We start from the raw sequence: 7,257 nt of genomic DNA, 5'->3' as shown, positions 1-7,257 counted from the left end.
AGTGCTTTGAGAGACTAGTCAAGGACCATATCACCTCCACCCTACCTGACACCCTAGACCCACTCCAATTTGCTTACCGCCCAAATAGGTCCACAGACGATGCAATCTCAACCACACTGCACACTGCCCTAACCCATCTGGACAAGAGGAATACCTATGTGAGAATGCTGTTCATCGACTACAGCTCGGCATTCAACACCATAGTACCCTCCAAGCTCGTCATCAAGCTCGAGACCCTGGGTCTCGACCCCGCCCTGTGCAACTGGGTACTGGACTTCCTGACGGGCCGCCCCCAGGTGGTGAGGGTAGGCAACAACATCTCCACCCCTCTGATCCTCAACACTGGGGCCCCACAAGGGTGCGTTCTGAGCCCTCTCCTGTACTCCCTGTTTACCCACGACTGCGTGGCCACGCACGCCTCCAACTCAATCATCAAGTTTGCGGACGACACAACAGTGGTAGGCTTGATTACCAACAACGACGAGACGGCCTACAGGGAGGAGGTGAGGGCCCTCGGAGTGTGGTGTCAGGAAAATAACCTCACACTCAACGTCAACAAAACTAAGGAGATGATTGTGGACTTCAGGAAACAGCAGAGGGAGCACCCCCCTATCCACATCGATGGAACAGTAGTGGAGAGGGTAGCAAGTTTTAAGTTCCTTGGCATACACATCACAGACAAACTGAATTGGTCCACTCACACAGACAGCATCGTGAAGAAGGCGCAGCAGCGCCTCTTCAACCTCAGGAGGCTGAAGAAATTTGGCTTGTCACCAAAAGCACTCACAAACTTCTACAGATGCACAATCGAGAGCATCCTGGCGGGCTGTATCACCGCCTGGTATGGCAACTGCACCGCCCTCAACCGTAAGGCTCTCCAGAGGGTAGTGAGGTCTGCACAACGCATCACCGGGGGCAAACTACCTGCCCTCCAGGACATCTACACCACCCGATGCTACAGGAAGGCCATAAAGATCATCAAGGACATCAACCACCCGAGCCACTGCCTGTTCACCCCGCTGTCATCCAGAAGGCGAGGTCAGTACAGGTGCATCAAAGCTGGGACCGAGAGACTGAAAAACAGCTTCTATCTCAAGGCCATCAGACTGTTAAACAGCCACCACTAACATTGAGTGGCTGCTGCCAACACACTGTCAATGACACTGACTCAACTCCAGCCACTTTAATAATGGGAATTGATGGGAAATGATGTAAATATATCACTAGCCACTTTAAACAATGCTACCTTATATAATGTTACTTACCCTACATTATTCATCTCATATGCATACGTATATACTGTACTCTATATCATCGACTGCATCCTTATGTAATACATGTATCACTAGCCACTTTAACTATGCCACTTTGTTTACATACTCATCTCATATGTTATACTGTACTCGATATCATCTACTGTATCTTGCCTATGCTGCTCTGTACCATCACTCATTCATATATCCTTATGTACATATTCCTTATCCCCTTACACTGTGTATAAGACAGTAGTTTTTTTGGAATTGTTAGTTAGATTACTTGTTCGTTATTACTGCATTGTCGGAACTAGAAGCACAAGCATTTCGCTACACTCGCATTAACATCTGCTAACCATGTGTATGTGACAAATAAAATTTGATTTGATTTGATTTGACAGAGCATTCTCAGCCCAGTAGATTTACTGTCTGCACACTGCTCAACCCCTCATTATTATGGCCAATGAAGAAGCTGTATCAGAGAGAGCAAGACCTCGTTGTAATGAACGACAAACACACTGCATGTAACATCCTGTTATTGTTTTCCTTATTATTGATGATAAGAGTTCAACAACCTTCATTTGTTCCATAGATGATCTGGACATAAGGAGAATGGAGCTGTTATATATACAGTGCCTTCGGAAAGTATTCAGACCCCTTGACGTTTTCCCCATTTTGTTACGTTACAGCCTTATTCTAAAATGGATGAGATCGTTTTTTCCACTCATCAATCTACACACAATACCCCATAATGACAAAGTAAAAACAGGTTTTTAGAAATTTACATTTACATAAATATTCAGACCCTTTACGCAGCACTATTTGGGGAGTTCTCCAATTCTTTTCAGCAGATCTTCTCAAGCTCTGTCAGATTGGATGGGGAGTGTCACTGCACAGCTATTTTCAGGTCTCTCCAGTGATGTTTGTTCTGGTTCAAGTCCGGGCTCTGGCTGGGCCACCCAAGGACATTCAAATACTTGTCCCGAAGCCACTCCTGCGTTGTCTTGCTGTGTGCTTAGGGTCGTTGTCCTGTTGGAAGGTGAACCTTGGCCTCAGTCTGAGGTCCGGAGCACTCTGGAGCAGGTTTTCATCAAGGATCTCTCTGTACTTTTAAACCTGTTTTTGCTTTGTCATTATGGTGTATTGTGTGTAGATTGATGAGGAACATGTTTTATTTAATCCGTTTTAGAATAAGGCTGTAATGTAACAAAATGTGGAAAAAGTCAAAGGGTCTGAATACTTTCTGAATGCGCTCTACGTCCCTGGTAAATCAGAATATACTGTGGTATACAAGACATTTTAGCATTTAGGTGGGTAAGATAAAACAGGAGACCCCTGTTTACACAATAGTTACACCTTACACTTCACACCAGCATTGTGTGAAGCCGTTATGAACTTGTTTGTCCTGAGTCTGCACAACTCTGCCAGGACCTAGGATCAAGGGAGACACTCAAGTTTTTTAGTACTATATCTCTTGACACATTGATGAAAATAATCATGGCCTCTAAATCTTCAAGCTGCATACTGAACCCTATTCCAACTAAACTACTGCAAGAGCTGCTTCCTGTGCTTGGCCCTCCTATGTTGAACATAATAAACGGCTCTCTATCCACCGGATGTGTACCAAACTCACTAAAAGTGGCAGTAATAAAGCCTCTCTTGAAAAAGCCAAACCTTGACCCAGAAAATATGAAAAACTATCGGCCTATATCGAATTTCCCATTCCCAAAAATTTAAAAAGCTGTTGCACAGCAACTCACTGCCTTCCAGAAGACAAACAATGTATATGAAACGCTTTCTACTTTTAAACAGACAAAACAGAGATGCTTGTTCTAGGTCCCAAGAAACAGAGATCTTCTGTTGAATCTGACAATTGATCTTGATGGTTATACATTCGTCTCAAATAAAACTGTGAACTACCTCGGTGTTACTCTGGACCCTGATCTCTCTTTTGACGAACATATCAAGACTGTTTCAAGGACAGCTTTTTTCCATCTACGTAACTTTGCAAAGATCAGAAACGTTCTGTCCCAAAATGATGCAGAAAAATTCATACATGCTTTTGTCCCTTCTAGATTAGATTACTGCAATGCTCTACTTTCCGGCTACCCAGATAAAGCACTAAATAAACTTCAGTTAGTGCTAAACACGGCTGCTAGAATCTTGACTAGAACCAAAAATGTGATCATATGACTCCAGTGCTATCCTCTACACTGGCTTCCTGTTAAGGCAAGGGCTGATTTCAAGGTTTTACTGCTAACCTACAAAGCATTACATGGGCTTGCTCCTACCTTTCTTTCCGATTTGATCCTGCTGTACACACCTACACGTACGCTACGGTCACAAGACACAGGCTTCCTTACTGTCCCTAGAATTTCTAAGCAAACAGCTGGAGGCAGGGCTTTCTCCTATGGAGCTCCATTTTTATGGAATGGTCTGCCTACCCATGTGAGAGACGCAGACTCGGTCTCAACCTTTAAGTTGTTTTTGAAGACTCATCTCTTCAGTAGGTCCTATGATTGAGTGTAGTCTGGCCCAGGAGTGTGATGATGAACGGAATGGCACTGGAGCAAAGAACCTTGGAACCTTTAAGTACCTTGGCATCATACTTGATTCCAACCTCTCTTTTACAAAGCATGTGAAAAAGGTAATTCAAATAACCAAATTCAACCTAGCTAATTTCCGATTTATACGAAATTGTTTGACTACAGAGGTAGCAAAACTGTACTTCAAATCTATGATACTCCCCCACTTAACATACTGCTTGACTAGTTGGGCCCAAGCTTGCTGTACAACATTAAAACCTATTCAGCCTGTCTACAAACAGGCTCTCAAAGTGCTTGATAGGAAGCCCAATAGCCATCATCATTGTCACATCCTTAGAAAGCATGAGCTCTTGAGTTGGGAAAATCTTGTGCAATACACCGACGCATGTCTTGTATTCAAGATCCTCAATGGCCTGGCTCCCCCTCCACTCAATATTTTTGTTAAACAGAAAACCCAGACATATGGCAGCAGATCCACAAGGTCTGCCATGAGAGGTGACTGTATAGTTCCCCTAAGGAAAAGCACCTTTAGTAAATCTGCATTCTCTGTGAGAGCTTCCCATGTCTGGAATACACTGCCATCAGACACACATAACTGCACCACATATCACACTTTCACCAAATGCTTGAAGACATGGCTAAAGGTCAATCAGATTTGTGAACATGGTCCCTAGCTGTGTGTTGCCACTCTCCATGTTGTCTGTTGTCTGTAGCTTGTGAGGTGTGGAAACACTTTGTTGCTTTTATGAAAAAATTAGCCGGTTGGCTAAAACCGGCACTTTTACTGAAATGTTGATTAATGTGCACTGTCCCTGTAAAAATAAAAATAAACTCAACTCAACTCAACCCCCCTTGCTGTCTCTGCCTGGCCGGGTCCCCTCTCTCCACTGGGATTCTCTGCCTCTAACCCTATTACAGGGGCTGAGTCACTGACTTACTGGTGCTCTTCCATGCTGTCCCTAGGAGGGGTGCGTCACTTGAGTGGGTTGAGTCACTGCCGTGAACTTCTGGTCCGGGTTGGCACCCCCCCTTGGGTTGTGACGTGGCGGAGATCTTTGTGGGCCTTACTCGGCCTTGTCTCAGGATGGTAAGTTGGTGGTTGAAGATATCCCTCTAGTGGTGTGGGGGCTATGCTTTGACAAAGTGGGTGTGGTTATATCCTGCCTGTTTGGCCCTGTCCGGGGGTATCGTCGGACGGGGCCACAGTGTCTCCTGACTCCTCCAGTCTCAGCCTCCAGTATTTATGCTGCAGTAGTTTGTGTCGGGGAGCTAGGGTCAGTCTGTTATATCTGGAGTATTTCTCCTGTTTTATCCGGTTTCCTGTGTGAATTTAAGTATGCTCTCTCTAATTCTCTCTCTCTCGGAGGAGGACCTGAGCCCTAGGTCCATGCCTCAGAACTACCTGGCCTAATGACTACTTGCTGTCCCCAATCCACCTGGCTGTGCTGCTGCTCCAGTTTCAACTGTTCTGCCTGCGGCTATAGAACCCTGACCTGTTCATCGGACGTGCTACCTGTCCCAGACCTGCTGTTTTCAACTCTCTAGAGACAGCAGGAGCGGCAGAGATACTCTGAATGATCGGCTATGAAAAGCCAACTGACATTTACTCCTGAGGAGCTGACCTGTTGCACCCTTAACAACCACTGTGATTATTATTATTTGACCCTCCTGGTCATCTATGAACATTTGAACATCTTGGACATGTTCTGTTATAATCTCCACCCGGCACAGTCAGAAGAGGACTGGCCAACCCTCATTGCCTGGTTCCTCTCTAGGTTTCTTCTTAGGTTCTGGCCTTTCTTGGGAGTTTTTCCTAGCTGCCGCGCTTCTACACCTGCATTGCTTGCTGTTTGGGGTTTTAGGCTGGGTTTCTGTACAGCACTTTGTGACATCAGCTGATGTAAGAAGGGCTTTATAAATACATTTGATTGATTGATTGATTATGAGGTTCCACCAAATGGGTCTCCCCCAAAACGAGCCAGTTCATTTTACAAACGGATCCATAGTTAATTATGTTAAAGCTAGAATTCTTAGTGGCTTCATCAATTTTTGGACTTAAATTAATGATATATATATATACCCATGGATGTTTGAGGAATATAACTTATAAATGCATCCTAAACTGTTATACCCAATCAGAACCTAAAATATAAGCTTGTTTTACTCCAATGTTTGAAAACAACATAATTTTAAACAAACAATGTACTGCCTCAAAACATGGTTAAAACTATACATTTCATTTGGATGGTCAGTCCTTGCATCCATAGCTCTATCTATGCAATTGAGAGTGGTTACATTTCTCCAGCACCATCCCATGATTTGAGGGGCAAAACAGGGGCGGGGAAGACGCTTTGTTATTGTTAACTCACTCTCTCTCTCCCCTTCCCCCTCTCCCTGTGACAGGGAAGTCTACTGCCCTCATTTCCAGTAACACTTGGCATGTTCTTCAACTCAATAAAACCCCTGTTTCTTTGTGTATTTAGAGCTCTACCTTGAAACTGAAATAAAACAAGAAGTCTGAAAGCGCACACCTTGTTAGTATCTGTGTGACAACGCCTCTCTCACTCAAAATGTTCTTAGGTTGACCGTTTGTTCTTTGGATGAAATCGCACTACTCCAGGGCCAAGAGAATGTGTTCAATCTGATTTGCTATGTTTGTTTTTCCTGGGTCTAATTTCCATAAGCTTCCTGGAAGACCCGAGCCTGTTGTCTCTCAAGATCTGAATGGTGTCCAGTCAGGAATTGTCCTTTACATTAGAGGCCTGATTCAGTCACTCTCCTTCCCCTACTTTCTGTGTCTGTGTTAACCTTCCTTTCTGGATATCATACGGAGATGTCCAACATCTTGTGAAAGTAATCCTTTATGAAGTTCATTATATGTGATGGATTTCAACTTCTGGAACGGTAGAAGAGACATCTGGTTGGAATACATCACTGTCAGAGGGTGTAGTCATGCATAAAACATATTCCTGCTGATAGATCATATTTCCCACACACTGAGCACACACTGGTTGAATCAACTCGTTTTCCACATCATTTCAATGAAATGACGTTGAACCAATGTGGAAAAGACATTGAATCGACATCTGTGCCCAGTGGGTTGGCTTTTATAGACATTTAGAGGCAGTGCTATCTCTGGGTGAATTGTAGTTTAGCAAGACTGCTTGGTATTCCGTTTTTCAAACCGTAGTAACAAGGCCCTTGGGAGAAATACTCTCTGCTCTTTCTGAATTACATAACAGGTTCTTATCAAACTTCCCCAATATTTTAAACGCTTGAGTGCTTGGGAGTGAAGGCCTGACCACAAAAGGAAAGCTTTGACCATTTCAGATGCCATGATGTACTAATGCTTTGACACAAAGCAGAATGAAAACATCACAGCCCATAACAAAAACATATCCCAGCTGAAGAACTAACGTAGATACCTGTAATATTTGTGTAAAACACTTTTAAGCTCA

This window comes from Oncorhynchus kisutch, linkage group LG3 (genome assembly GCF_002021735.2).
Source record: "Oncorhynchus kisutch isolate 150728-3 linkage group LG3, Okis_V2, whole genome shotgun sequence".
NCBI classification, from domain to species: domain Eukaryota; kingdom Metazoa; phylum Chordata; class Actinopteri; order Salmoniformes; family Salmonidae; genus Oncorhynchus; species Oncorhynchus kisutch.
Note: the sequence above shows the minus strand (reverse complement) of the source record.